The 15,751-nt window shown below is 32.4% G+C and overlaps 1 long non-coding RNA gene across 1 annotated transcript; it reads right to left on the bottom strand.

Moving 5' to 3' along the window:
- Positions 1-11,288: 11,288 nt before the first annotated feature.
- Positions 11,289-14,305, bottom strand: LOC112729357 (uncharacterized). Its single transcript, XR_011869198.1, has 5 exons — positions 13,999-14,305; positions 12,097-12,416; positions 11,888-12,017; positions 11,518-11,799; positions 11,289-11,439 (listed from the first exon to the last, which is right to left on the bottom strand). It is a non-coding gene; the product is annotated as an uncharacterized lncRNA (long non-coding RNA).
- Between the last annotated feature and the right edge of the window lie 1,446 nt (positions 14,306-15,751).

The raw sequence follows: 15,751 nt of genomic DNA, 5'->3' as shown, positions 1-15,751 counted from the left end.
AAATACTTAATAGCCTTGAGGTTTTCTATGGTTTACAAATTATATTTCATGAATCCACATAGATGTAAAATGTTACATAATCATAATGAATACTTGAATGATAGAAGCTGAATTTTATATATACTTATTACTACTATTTCTGTTTCATTTTATCCATTACTTTTTTTTGTATGTTCTTAACATAAGGTATTTTAAAAGTCAAGAAAAAATATAAGGTATTTTTAGTACAATTTGTATATCAATAAGCAAAAGAATGATAGTGACAAAATAAAAGGGATTATAGGAATATTTTTCATGTCGTAGAATCATTGAATAGGGATTATAATAATATCTTTCATTGAATATTTGTAATTTTACTAAATTTTCAATTAGGTCCTTATTCTTTTTTTTTTCTTTTCAATTAGGTCCCTAAGGGTATACAAATAATTTCACAATTCACTAACATTTTTTGACGTTTAACGTTAATAGGGACTAAATTGAAAAAAAATAATTTATAGGGACCCAATTGAAAAGAAAAAAAGTATAGGGACCTAATTGAAAATTCGATGAAACTATAGGGACTTGCAGAGTAATTAAACCTTTTTTTTAACATATTACTTTTTAATCTTCTTAGGTAGTGTTTAGCCTTATTTTTTATTTTTTATTTATTTTCTATTTCTATATAAGTTACTCTATACCTTTAATTATAATGTTATTTTTCTTTAATATATAAATATGTTAATAAAACTTAATTTATTTTCTCTTTTTATTTTTACTTATATTTATATTTATTATATAAATTAACATTCACTTCGCACTTTTTTTTATTTCTTCTCATATAATCTTATGCCTTTTATTTTTTCTCCTAATATTTTGTACAATTATTTAAAAAATTTAGTTCATGATCACGGTTCTTTATTTTTGTTTGCTAAACAATTTGCTCATTATATGTTGAGCGATGAACTTCTAAAATATTATAATGTATAAAATTCTTACAATATTTTTAAATTTTTTTGCTCATTATCAATCCACACCTAATCCAAAACTATTAAGAATTTCTTCCCCGTCAACTTATCCTTCAACTCAGTTTGAAGTAAATCTAAATCATTCCCGTTTTAAGAATTACCACTTGCTGCTTCTATTAAGGTCTTTGTAACCTTAACAATGTCAGGTCAAAAACACATACCCATGCTTTAATGTCAAATTTCTCATCCAGGCATCATTGTAAACCAACTAAGCTAAGATAGTTCTTCCAACTCCTTCCATTTTCACAATAGGGATCACAGATATTTTAGCTAACAAGATCATCTACGATGGCTTCTTTATCACTATCCCTTCCAAATATCTCAAAACTTTCAACCAGAGATAACTCAATTCTCCATGACATGTCCTCTAGATCTTTGACAGGCTCTCCTTTTAGACGAAGACCATTTTGCTCTTTAACAATAGACTCTAGTTTATCAACTAGGTCAACTACTCCCATCTCATAATCATCATCATCACTATCTTCTAAGATTGAATCAACGATGGAGTGATACATGGAAGAATAGTTACCTAGATCCCTTTGAGTGGGAGTGGCAGCGTCAGCTTTAGTGGAAAGTTCATCAAGTAGGTCATCAGCCATGTAGAGCATCTTGGAGATCAAGAAGCCATTTCTTGATTTCTTGAAGCCCATTTGGGAAATAGCAAGAGTTTTTTTTTTTTTTTTTTAGATTATGAAAACTTACATTACGCGTATTTGGTACCATTTTTGAGAAATATTTTTAACTTTTCAACAAGTTAATTGAGAGCTTTTGAAAAAGTAGAAAAATATTACTTCTCGAAAAGTTATTTTATCACTCCCATTAAAAAAATTGACTACAAAATAAAAGAGACCATTGAGCTACTTTCATTCTTGGCTCTGTGAAAAATATTTCTTGTTTCTGTTGGAAAGATTGGCCTTCCACCATTATTTTTACGCAATATTTCATCTGCTATAAGTATTGGCCTTCCACCATCATTTTCATCTGCTGAAAGTACTGATCCTCTACTATTATTATCATACAATGTTCCATTTGAACCACCTACTACATATGTTCCTTTTAGGATTTTTTTTTTATTATTCTACTACTCTTTTTTTATTATTAAATTTGTAGTTAACATTGTGTGTGGTATAAAATCTCAGTGATTAAGTTATGTAAAATCAACATTTAATATTAAAAGGTATTTGTTATCATCGTTATTTTAATATCCATTTTCTTTGTGTAAAAAAATTGTATTTTGAGTCATTTATCCAAATAGTACAAGTTTAAAATAAGTACTTTTATAACTAAAAATCTAAAAAAAAATAACTTATTTATAAGCTGTTATTAATAAAAGTCCTTATTTCTAATCATCTTCTGCTCAGCATCATCGTGCATAGGTCGAACTGAATAGAGATTTAGTTGCAGCCTTTGCATCAACTTTTGGTTAGCTAGCTTCTTTGCCATTGGAGTTGAGTTGACATCAAGTAAAGACAGTTACTTCAAAACAGCATCAACAAAGGAAGAGAGATAAGCTCCACCCTCAAGTTTTGTAGCCATGATTGAACAATTTCAACTTCAGGAGATGATGAGCTCCAAATAATAATGGCAATCACAAAAGTCTTTGCAGTAGATAAAGTCATTTACACATATTTTTTTATAACACAAAATTAAATTAACAATTTTGTTTATAAAGAAAATTTTGATGAAAAAATAGAACATAGGATTACAATAATAGTATCTTATTCATCATCTAATTCAATCTCTATTTGAGAAAATGAATCCACAATAACATGCTTTCTCTTTTTGGATTCCATCTTGAAAAAGTACAAACACATGAGATAAATAAACAAAATAATTATTTACAAAAGACACCGAAAAGTAACACTTACATATTTTTCAATCTTTCGGGTTGTTTTCTTCTTTTTGGTGTCTCCTCAGAGTCATATTCAAAATCAGACTCATACTCAGAAACACTTTCGCTTTCGAAAGATGAGTTCAATATAACAGATTTTTTTTGTTTCTTTTCTTCTTTTTTTTTCTTCTTTTGATTGTTCTTTTAGTTGTGCTCTTCTTACGAGGCCCTAAAATAGAAAATTGTTTAATTAGCAAAATATATTTTAAACAAATACACTAAAATTTAAAGGAATGATTTATGTTGAGTTACCATTTTATCTTTCGCCTTACATTCTATCCTTTTAACGAGCTTCTTCCTTGTTCAATGTTGCACCTACCGTGGTCTAGGAATTTTATCCACCGGCCTATCATGTATGTGAATTCATGAAAATATATGATCATGAGCGCAAAGAGACTGTCATCTATTAAATATTTGTTTTGCAATTTGTGCCCTCTAATTTCTTTTATCAGGAAGTTGAGCACATGAGCAGCCCAATTTTATTCTTGTATATTGTTCACATGAAGAATGGGAGACATGTGAACCGGAAAAATTTTGTTTCTTGTTGTTGGCAACAAGAAGCACTTTTGGATGAAGAGGATGAATGTACTCTAAAATTTTAGTTGATTTTTCGGTTTCTCCACATTCATGTCAATCAAAGACTTTGTCAAAAATGATAAAGAACAACCTTTAAAGCTTTCAACAACTTTCTTCTGCTCATTGATTTTTTTTATAGACAATTTTGTTCGAAAAGCAATCCTCTACAACAACAGCAAAAATATTTTAATAACACAGAACTAATGTAAAAAAAACCAAAATTTTATTGATAGAATATATTACAAAAGGGATTTTTACCAGATGTATTCAAGCCAAGGGCATCCATTATCTTATCAGGGGTGATCTTGATTTTTTCGTATCGTGCGTCCAGGGAGCTATTATATAAATAAAAAGAATTGGCCAGTTCTCTCAATCGTTTATGGGACACATTCAATCTTTAACCATTATTATATCCAATGTTCATTATATCCGACTACATGCCCCCGCTCTTAACCATATTTTGCTCATCTATTGGCATATCCGGCTTCACCCTATTACATAAACAAACTATTTCTTTCCATAGTGGACAATCCTTTTTGTCAAAACGCCACCACCATATAAAAAAAAAAAAAGTGCCGTATTTTTTTAAATCCACATCCCCTACACCTAGACCACCTAGATTTTTTGGTCTTTGAAGATGTCTCATCTCACCGTTGACAACCCTCTACCCCCATCTTGCTTATTCCAAAAGAAGCTTGTTGTAAGGATACTATCTTTGCTGCCACAACCTTTGGTATCTTAAATAAGCTCAAGTAATACATTGACAAGTTATTCAACACCGTCTTTATCAACACTAGTCTCCCCACTTTTGGTAAGAACTTTCCCTTCCATCCTTTTAAACTCTCTGCCACCTGCTTGATCATCAGCCTCCATGTTTCAACCTGTTTTGGATTTGTCACCAAAAGTGTACCCAAGTAGCGTATGGGTAGTGTTAACTCGTTGCATCCTAAAATTTGACACGCTTTTCTTGTCCGATCATCATTACAATTTAGCGCTATTAATGCCGATTTCTTGTAGTTGATCTTTAACCCCGTCATAAGTTCATATCCCTTCAAAGGCTCTTATACTTGTGGACTGATTCTGTATTGCAACGGCAAAAAATAATTGTGTCGTTTGCGAACTGTAGATGTATCAGCTTGATCCTTTCCTTCCTCACTTCAAGTAGATTCACAAACCTAATGTCCTGTAGCCTCACAATCATGCTATTTAGCACCTCACCAACAAGTACAAAAAGAAACACAGATAGCGGATCCCCTTGCCTAAGACCAGACTATAATTAGAATGGTTTAGTTGGAACATCATTTACTAAAACAGACATGGATGTAGTCGAAAGGCAAGTCGAATCCATGACCATCACTTATCACCAAAATCCACCCTCTCCAACACCACATCAACAAAACTCTATCTAACTCTGTCATACACCTTCTGGAAGTCAAATTTAATCCACCATGCTGGAACCTTCTTCTTAAACCAATGTACCACCTCACATGATATTAATGCACCATCTGTAATCCTCCTTCCCTCTACAAATGTCGTTTTGTACATTTCCAACAAGCCCCGACTTTAGTGGCCTTAATCTACTAGTAAGCTTCTTCGCTATCACCTTATAAAGATAACCAACCATACTAATCGGCCTAAAGTTTTCCAAATCATTTCTTTCTCCCTCCTTTAGAGCCAAACTAACCCATGTTAAATTTGCTTTATTTGATAGCACACCATTCGCAAAAAAAATTTCAATAGCCATATAAAAATCGCTTCCAATTATACTCCACAACGTCCAAATACACAAGGTCAGCTAATTTGCCTCATTCAATGGTCGTCGCAAAACAAGTTGCTAGTGCATGACAACACAGGTAATGCAATGTTTGGAATAAGCCATAATCACATATGTGCAGGCAAAGTCGAACACAATAAGAATTCTGACTCCATGCAAGAAAAGGTCCTAGCTAGTTAAGTAAATATTAAAAATGAAGATGAAAACATTTTGGCTAAATGTCTGGAAGATATTCAAGCTATTAATAGACCCAATAAACATTTCAACAGGGCACTACAAGAAAATAAAGTTATTTTAACACTTTATTTTTTAACACCATAATTAAATGTCAAAATTAATATATATTTTTAACAAATATCACAAATGTCAAATTTTCTATGTTTTCTTGATGAATAATTTGACCGTAGAAAATTACTCCTCAATTTTGATACTCATTTATTTTCAATTTACTCCACTATTTTTCTTTTTCTTTGGGCTCTGTTAATTTTGACATCACGCTGCTCTCAGTTTAGGATTATACTACTCATTCTTTATCTTCAAAATCTCAATTTATTCTTTAGTTTCAAGATCTCATTTCATTCTTTGTTAAAATTTTTTGTTGAAAATATTTTATAGTCAATAAGTGTCAAAATAAATAATATTTTTGACAATTAATAAGTATCACAGAAAATATGTTCTCAAAATTTTCTAACAAATTATTTTTGACAGCCAATATTTATCAAAATAAGATTTAAATTTTTTCACAATCACTTATATGTTAAAAATACTATTTTTGACAAAATTTTTATTAACATATTTTCATAGTTAAAATAGTGTCAAAATTTGTTTTTTTTGACAAATTTTAATTTTCTTTTACACATTATAACCCTCAAAAATAATCTATATTGTTGTAGTGGGGAGAGATCAAATCTTCATATGTGCATAGACAACGAAGAATAGATAGAATACTCTTAAATCATATTTTTAACTATAGGCTAAGAATAATACATAAAATCAATTTTATTTTTAAAATTAATTAGAATTTTTTTATATTTAATTTCTTTAAATTTTCTAAACAAATTAATCTGAAATTAGCTAAGTTTAAGAATGAAACTCCTAATCCTTAGATAATAATGAAGAATGTTTTAAGGATATAATAACTACTTTTTTTTGGTAGGTATAGGGGTCAAAAACCCCAAAGACAAAAAAAAAAAAAAAACAAACAACAAATTAAAATGGCAACACTAACTACATCCTCTTAATCTAAGGAAGCCAAAGCAACTAAAAGACAAAGCTTGTATGATGTCTAAGGGCCGAGTAGCTCAAAAGTATGGAGGTCAAAAGGTAAATCATGACCCTTCTTTATTAGAATTTCAGTAATAGAGTTATCTTTTTGGAGAGTATAATTTCGATAGGCCAGCTAGATAAGGTTTACCATGTTACGAATATCTTTAAGGAGAGCAGCACTACACAAGTGGTGGAGAGGTGAGCCATCTTTGATGAAATTTATGGTCATCAAGGAGTTTGATTATATGACGATATTTTTGAAATTTTCTGACGTAGCAATTTGCAACGCTTTGACAATGGCCCAAAATTTAGCGTACATTATGGAGCAGCTTCCTAGATTATACGAGAAGGCCTTTATGAACCTACTTAAATGGTTTCGAACGACACTGCCACACGAAGCATTCATTTTTATATTGAGCATTAATTATATAAATAATAGGTGTTAATATGGAGCATTCATGTTTTCAATTCTTTTGCCTTATTTAATCTTATTTCTTTTTCGGTTCTTTTCTTGATGGTAAGTGGAAAATAAGAACTTTATTGGCAAGGAAAGATGATTGAATTCTGATTTAGTTTTCCATTGAAATCAACTTCTATCAAGTTGCTTATTTTCAAATTAACCACTTAACTTCTTTTTATTTTATTACTTAATTTAAATGTTTAATGAACACATAACACGATGTATATTATAATTGTTTACATGAGTGAGGTTAAAGGTTTTATTATGGTGAACATTAGGATACTTGAAACTAATTAAGCATAAGAATAGTGAGGTGTCGATTTATTTTGTTAGATGGAAATAGAAAGATATCAAGTTTTTTGGCTAAAATGCGACAAGCGCATATGTACTATGTTTGATCGTTATGAAAAAATTGCGGCTTAAGAAGTGATAAGAGTTTTATATTGAGTTCGCGGACATAGTTAATAGTTTAATATTGTCTTTTTTATTCAACAACATCGAGCTATACTGATGTTCAAAAAATCAGACCGGTCATCAAACTGCTCTCTTTACTGGTTTATCAGTTTACTGGTCCAATCGGTTTAATAAGTAGTTCAATTGGAAGAACCGTTTTAGAATAAAATAATAAATAAATTATAAATAAACATCATAAAATATAATTATAGTCCAATATAAATCTTAAATATCTTCCAAATTTAAAATATTACATAAAATGTCGTCAACCAAATCCATATGATCTTATCAAAATACAATCTCAAAAGTTAAATAGTGAAAAGAAATATCTAAATATCATAAAGATTTATCAATCATCAAAATCCACAAGATCTTGTTATAGATTTGTTTCGGTGGGGCCATTTTCACCTTCATTTTCACCCTCTTGAGCAGATGAATCAAGAGATGCAGTATAAAGACCACTACTATTACCGTAATATAAATCAACATCAATATCACCTAATAAAATTCGCGTGTGATCATTATATTAAAAACTAACAACATTCTAATAAATCATCAGAAAATAAACTATAATACTCACGCAATAAGTCATCCACATTACTAGGAAGATCAAGCTCTTTCTCTACAACCTCTTCCGTCACCTAAAAGTCAACTAAATTGATGCAGTCATAATCAATTGGATCATATTGTATCTTTTTCTTTCTTTTTTCTTTTTCCTTCCTAAAAAATTAAATACAATATATAAAAAATTAATACACATTTATTATCATAAGGATTATATATGAAATAATATGATATTGCACAAAACATATATTACCTGGATTTAAGACGCAAACTATAAGTGACATAAACAATGTCATTCAGTCTGTCTTGCTCCAACCTATTTCTTCTTTTTGTATGAATCTGTTAAAAAAGACTCTAATTCTTCTCACACCCAGAAGAAGCAGATGCTTGGCTAAGAATGCGAATATCTATCTTTTGTAAATATGGAGCAGAAATACCGAACAACCTCTACCATTCATCTGCCAATTATAAAACCATAACATATTAGTAGATATCAATTAAGAAAATGAAAGCATAAAAGAAGTTACTAATTAAACAAATATTCTTACCAGGCTTAAGTTTTGTTACAGCTCGAATAGCTTTTGGTATATCGAAGCTTTCCTTCCGATCTCTATATAAATGTATTTCTTTCATTACCTCAATTGAATCCAAATTGTTACACTTGCAATACAAGGTAACAAGATCAAGTAAACCTCGCATAACATCATCAGGTGCTTCTTTATAATTTTCACCAAAAAAGACAATAGGATTCAGGAAGTAATTAAGCTGCAACATAAATATCTTTCTTCAAATGCTTGTCCCATCTTGAGTTGATAATATCTGTGTATGGCTGATATGCAATCTTGTTTTGCTTAAACATCTCTTTAATTGCATCTTCTGCCCTTAGCATTTCTTCATATACACATCCCAAAGATGATTTATCATCAGCATCAACAATCCTTAGCAATTTAATCAAAGGGCCCACGATTTTACATACAATAAAACAATCATCCCAAAACTTGTTATCCAAAATAATAGCACTCACAGCCCTACCATTAGCACTCCTTCCTAATTTGTGACCAGTAAAGAATGAATCTACAACCATTGCTTGTAAATCCGCTTTATGATCAAAGATGTTCTTCAACGTTCTTCCTTTTTGACTTAATCCGCCATGTTCATCTCAGTGCCATGATCTATTCTATGGTGAGTGGAAATTTTTGCTGGTTTCATGCATTTATATGTTGTAATCATTGTTTCGGGATTAAGGCACAGAGTGAGAGAATTATAGCGGATTAAAAAAAATACCCAGATGAAGAACTAATTAAATTATACTGAGTTAGTTGGTATTCAACAAAATTTTGAGCGATGTTTGATTCATAAGTTCGTTGAAGTTCTCCTGTTAGTATTTGTCACAACTTTCTACTTGCTTAATAATAAAACCCAGCCTAGCTTGTTGACTCAGTAGAAAGGTTACCACATATGACAAGTTCTGCTTGAATTTAACTAATTATTAGAGGACATGATATGCTCATGAATCTATTGGCTGCCAAATGTTCTGGTGTATTGCATTTAAATTTTCATTTGGGTTAAATGGAAAAAAGGATTAAGAATGCCTATAAGCTCAACCTCACAGATAACAATTTGTTACTTTGATGGTGAATTTTTTCTCCTTATAATAGACAAAAAGTAAGCTTCCATTTGTGTAGTAAAGATGGTTTGTTAAATTGGATTCTCAAATAATCTTCTTTGAGTAAATTGTTAGGCTTTATTGTTTTTGCATACTCAAATAATTTTTGTCTTTGTGTTTTTGGTTTGCTATGTTAATATTCTCTCTATTTTTTTTTTTGTTTTGTTTTCCTTGAACATATGCTGTTTTCATTGTCTCACTTTCTTGAAAAAATCTGGACCTGGACAACTATATAATGCTAATTACTTTAATTCTTCTCCAAAAATAAATTGTACACATAACTAGTCAACCTAATATCTTTATCATCTTTTATTATGGTATCTTTAATTTAATTTCTTTGAAGATGAACAATATATTTCTAAACTTTACGGTCAATAGTAATAATATAATTGTTGCAATAACTAGAAACTCTATGTATAATTACATGACAATGTTGAAGTTAACTCAAACAGTTAGTTTATAACCACTGTGACTTGAAGGCAATTGTAATTAATTTAAATATATTAGCTATAACTGAATAATTTTGTGAGTGATCTTCACTAGTTGTTTAATTTTTAGTCTTTATTTGTGGATGTAATAGTTATTTCACTACAAAAAAATGTTGAATATCGTCGGATTTACCATTGTCCTGGAGTTGACGGTATAAACATCGCCAGAAACTGCTTACTGGCGGATTTTTTGTCCAACACTAATTACCGGCAAATTTTTTGTCGGTATTTTTAATGGATTTGTCGAGACTGAGTTGATAATTACCGCTAGATTAATCCGATGGTAACTTTGGCACCATTTCACGTATTAAGGTGCCAAGTTACCGTTGGATTTATCCGACGATAAATCCTACAGTAACATTTTTTTATTTTTTTGGCACAGTTAAGCCACAATTAATAGACAAATTAAAACTCTGATTAACAAAATTGTTAGCATAAATTTAAAATTAGCAAAAATCAACAAATTATTTTATTAAAAATAAATGGTCTGAATACAATAAAATATCACATAAATAGAATACAATGAAGTAAACAAACAAAAAATAAAACCCTAACCCCTATAGATCCCGGTAATCTTCGTCTTCGTTGTTGTTGCCGTCGTGGTCCCCCTGCTGAGGCGGCGGAGTCGGTGCTGACGTCAGTGTCGTCCCACCAGCAGTGCTGCTGCCTCCAGCGCATCTGCTGGTTGTACGCCTCCATCGGCTCTAGTAACCGATTTAGATGCTCTAGCTTCTACGTCAGGTCTGAGATGATAGCAACGACTCCTCGTACACATGCAAGAAGGTGGTTGTACCTCTGCTCAGACTGCTCCACTTCTTGGTGAAGCTCTTGTGTCAGCTTCTGCACCTCCTCCCTCAAGTCGACAACTTCCTAGGGATTGGCAAGGCTGGTGGCAGAGTAAGAGGAAGCCACCAATTCGGAGGAGCGGAGGCCACTGGAGAAGAACGACCCCAACCCGAAGCGGCGATTCTTATGGGGTTCAGAGGCAGTCTCGCGCCAAACCCTATCAGGAACTACCACTGAGGTCTCGGGGCCGGCTTCATCATTCCCACTAGGCAGCTAAGATTTTTGGGTCGCGGCCTCCAACAGAAATTTGAAACCATGTCATGATTAGGATATCAGTTAATTGACTTTAAACCAAATAAATTTGAAACTTAGGATTAATAGACTCACAAAATTGGCCGCAGGCCGCTCATAAATAAATCTCTCTTTGTTGGCCTTCAGCGTATGGGCATACTTAAAAGTCTCCGCCAGTGTCGCTTCACGGTTTAACAACTTAGACTACAAATTAATATATCTACCAATAAAATAAATGAAAAAATTAACCAATAATTCAAGTAACTACTAAAAAATTAAATAATGACAAAATTCTTACCAGTCTGCTCTTCGTCTTCATGAAGGTTGCCGACCAACCAGTATACTTCGACAACCTGGGCGAAGCCCTGTTAGCGACGTTCGTCAGACGGCGACGCTTGAACCCCTCATCATACCTAAAGTAGGCCTCCAGTTCCTTCTTGATAACTGGATGGATCCATGACGTTAGGTGGTCGCGCCCCTTACGAACGTCGCTCATCATCTGCTGAAGTCGTTTAGCTTCTCAGTGGTCGTAGATCTTCCTGATAATGAGATTATGCTCCGCATCCCATATGAATTTCAACTGCACAAAATGATTCAACAAAATTAGTTAGTCGAAATAAAATATAGTTCAAATATAGTTAATTAATTCAACATTATTTGGCTCTTACCACCCATTTCTGAAACCATCGATCTCTGGTCTCAGCCGAGATCTGTGTGTAGGTCGGCCACGGGTGGTCGTACATCGACTTAATGACCTCAGAGATCTCTTGTGTGCAAGCATTGGGATTTGGTGCAAACCTATCAGAGAAAAAACCTAAAATTAACAAATACATAGAAATGTATAAACTTAAGATTAAAAAATTGTGTATACTCCTGCCTGCATGTCATCAGGCCAAATCCTTAGCCGGATGACGGCCAGTGGTGGAGGGGCATCCTGCTAGGGGGCACTGCAAGAATCACCCACTGCGGACTCTATCACTAGATATGCAGGGGGCGTAGTAGAAGGAGGCATGTAGTTTGGGTTTGAGACTATGATGAACTGCTGGTCTGCTAGACCTGTCTATGATGTCACAGGGGTCGAAGGGATAGTTGGGGTAGAGGGCAAGGGCTGAATAGTTGTAGGAAATTCGGTGGAAGCTCTCCCTCTACCACGACCATGAGACCCACTTGGTTTACCTCTACTACCTGTCATCATATCTGCAAAAAGAATGTTTTATTAACACTAATCAGCACATATTAACTACACGAATCATTCAACAAACTCCTCGAAAAAATTGGACATAACCTCCCCTAAAATTGGACATATAACCACCTTTGCAGTTCCCACAATCCAACCAATCTCAATCCATAGCATCAGTCAACATACAATAAATTATTTGGTTCAATAAAAAAGATTAATTACCAGTTGATCAAAGATAACAAGTAACAAGACATCTTTCACAGTTCATCACAATCAGTCAGTGGAACAACCATGCTAAAATAGATTGATCAGATAGGAAAAACTTAAGAGGCCTTGCAATAATGAGAACATAGGTGAGCAGGCCAAAAAGGTAAAAGATTCAAGATCTGATCAACAGAGAAAGTACCAATTTCTAAAATACCTTTTAAATACGAGAGAGATATAAAGTCTAATTAATAATAAGAATTAGAGAAAGACTAATTATAAGCTTATTACTGTTTTCTAATAGCAAGTATAAGCTGATCAGAAGAATTTCACAAATAGCAGCAATAAATCAACTAATGGAATAAAGTATTGAGCTCCTTTAACATTGATAATAAAGCTTGCATATGTGATTTCATATTATTATATTAGTCACTTGAAGTGGAAATGAAATTTCAATCAAAGAAGAGCATTGTAAAATCTTTAACCAAGTAAAAGAGAGCGAGGAGCATGGAAATGGTTGTTTTGAATTGATGAAGTTATTGATAATATTGCATATAATAGGGAGACAAAACTTTTCTACTAAATATCAAAATTGTTGGACTGAATGATAAGAACGTGGCTTTGAAACTACACATGATTATTTTAATGGATGAATGCAACAACAAAAAAAGTATACCATGGTAAAATTATTGCAAATTAAAAGGAACTGGATAAGTTATGTTCAGTTGGATAGTGAAAATTTCCATGGATGAACTTCGTAGCTAAAATCTACACACTGAAACTCATCCATGAAAAAATTTTAGCCCATTTTCTTTATAGGAATTTCACTCTATTTTTACCTGCAACCAAAATTACCCTTAGACTTAGATAATTAAATACCATTGCCACACACAACAGGCATTTTTAGATAACACATTTTCCTTGCAAACATCAGCAATTTAGACTTAGTTGTAATGTTATACATAATGCTAGTATTATATTAATACATCTTGAAAAATGGGTAGCTCAAAATGGATGGATGGATGGATGGTCCATTTCAAATTTCAACGATTTTTTTCAAGAAACATGAAATTAAAACTGCACTTTGCTTGTCATGATGTAAGGTTGCAATCATCAACAAATTTAAGATGAAGAAAGAACAAAAAATAAAAATATCACTAATTACTAACAATTCAAATAATGCAACATATTCTTTTTAATCTCTATAATCATTCATCAACACAAAATCTTAACTTGAAATCAACCCATCTACCTCACAGGTCAAAGGCTTATACTTCCATTCTTCTTTTAAACGAAAATAATTTTAGAGAAATAGCATAACAATAGTAGAACAAACAACAAAACAATATACAAATTAGATTTAAGATAATAAAAATTGGTGGGAACCTTACTAACCTGGATTTGGCGGACGACGACGAAGCTAGACCTGGTAGCGGATGACAAAGCTGGTGACGCAAAGAATGGTGATCGTCGGTGATGAGAAGAGCGACGACTACAACGAATGCTAGGGTTCACAATGGCGGTTGCAATGGAGACGTCACGGAGAACAGGAGGTGCAAGGAGAGGAGGGAGGCATCGTCGGCGGCGGCAGCGGTGGGGCTAACGACGTCAGCGGGAGACACGGCTAGAGAGAGCGAGAAAGGGAGAAGAGAGGTTAGAGAGAGAGAGAGAGAGTAGTTTCGAATTGAAAAGGGAGAAGGGTTCGTGCTTTGAATTTTAGGGCTTATTACTGTCGGACGGTAACTCATTCGCAAACACAGCGTTTCACTAAAATGGGTTTACCGGCGGCTTTCTCCAACGGTAAATCTCATGCAACACTTTGCGCCTATTTCCCGAATTTTTCCTCCAAGTATTACCGGCGAATTTACCGTTGAAAATTGGAATCTTCCGGTAACTATTTGGCCCAACAAATTTCATGTCAAAATCATCAGTGAATTCGTCGGTAAAGCCGACGCTAATAATGTACGATGCTAAATCCGACGGTATTTCTTGTAGTGTTTGTTTTGAATTTTTACACTCATTAAGCCTTGTCTTTTACATACATCTAGAACATATGATTATCCAAATGTAATTTTGTTCATCTTAGACTAATTGATTGAGATTAGTTAAATTTATTTTGTATTTATTTTATGTTTATGATTTGTATTAAGTTAATGTGATATGATTACTTTTATAAGAGATAATGGATAGATCACAAAGAATTAGGAGTTGTATTATTTTTTCTATCAAACAATGAGGTCGAGACATGAAAATATCATGTTGATTTTTGTTCTTACATTATTTGTGTACTTTAGGAATAAAAGTGGTGGTCAATTAGCTTTATGTGGACGAGTTAATTCTATAATTATACGTAATGCATTACATCGTATCATAGGCGAGGATAATAGGAATTGTATATGGGAGTTGAGAATGAACACTAATATCTTTGCTAATTTGTGAGTTACTTGAAATTCATGACGAGTTAAGAGAGGATGGTCAAATAAGCTTGCCAGAATAAATTGTCGCTTTTTTAATTATCTTACCGCACCCCCAAAAAAAATCGTAGTCTTTAAATTAGGTTTTATAGGTTCGAAAAAACTATAACTATTTGAATAAGGTTCTGAACTCCGTTATACGTATTCAAAGCTTGTTATTTACTAAGTCTGACCGATAAAAAAAATTGCATGGGTAATACATGAAAAAGGTTTAAAGTATAATTTCTGGCTTCCATGTGTAAGGCAGGACTGAGCGGCGAAGTGCTTTGAAATATAATAGGAGTGTTCAGTGGTTCTCAATTTTAGTCTCTATTTTAAATGCAGTCTAGGAAAACAATAGACAATCATGAATTTTTTTATGAAAATAAAAAAAAACTAAAATTTTTACATTAAAAAATTAATAATATTATAATGACAATTATAGCTGTTTATCTTCATTATTTTTTTTTTAAATAATATCTGATCATTTTAGATTTTAGAGTACACTTTAAAATTTTTTCACCATATTGTGACAATTATAGTGCACAGTACATGTTTGTGCCTTAATAGGCATACAAAAGAATATAAAATTATTTTTTGAAAGAAAAATTGTAAAAATTGGAATGTACTCACTACCCAACATGAAAATTTTATATATATTAAAAAGAAAAATTGTGTTAATATCATTTCATTTA

The sequence above is a fragment of the Arachis hypogaea genome, chromosome 12 (assembly GCF_003086295.3).
Source record: "Arachis hypogaea cultivar Tifrunner chromosome 12, arahy.Tifrunner.gnm2.J5K5, whole genome shotgun sequence".
NCBI lineage: Eukaryota > Viridiplantae > Streptophyta > Magnoliopsida > Fabales > Fabaceae > Arachis > Arachis hypogaea.
Note: the sequence above shows the minus strand (reverse complement) of the source record. Positions and strands in the feature narration are given on the sequence as shown.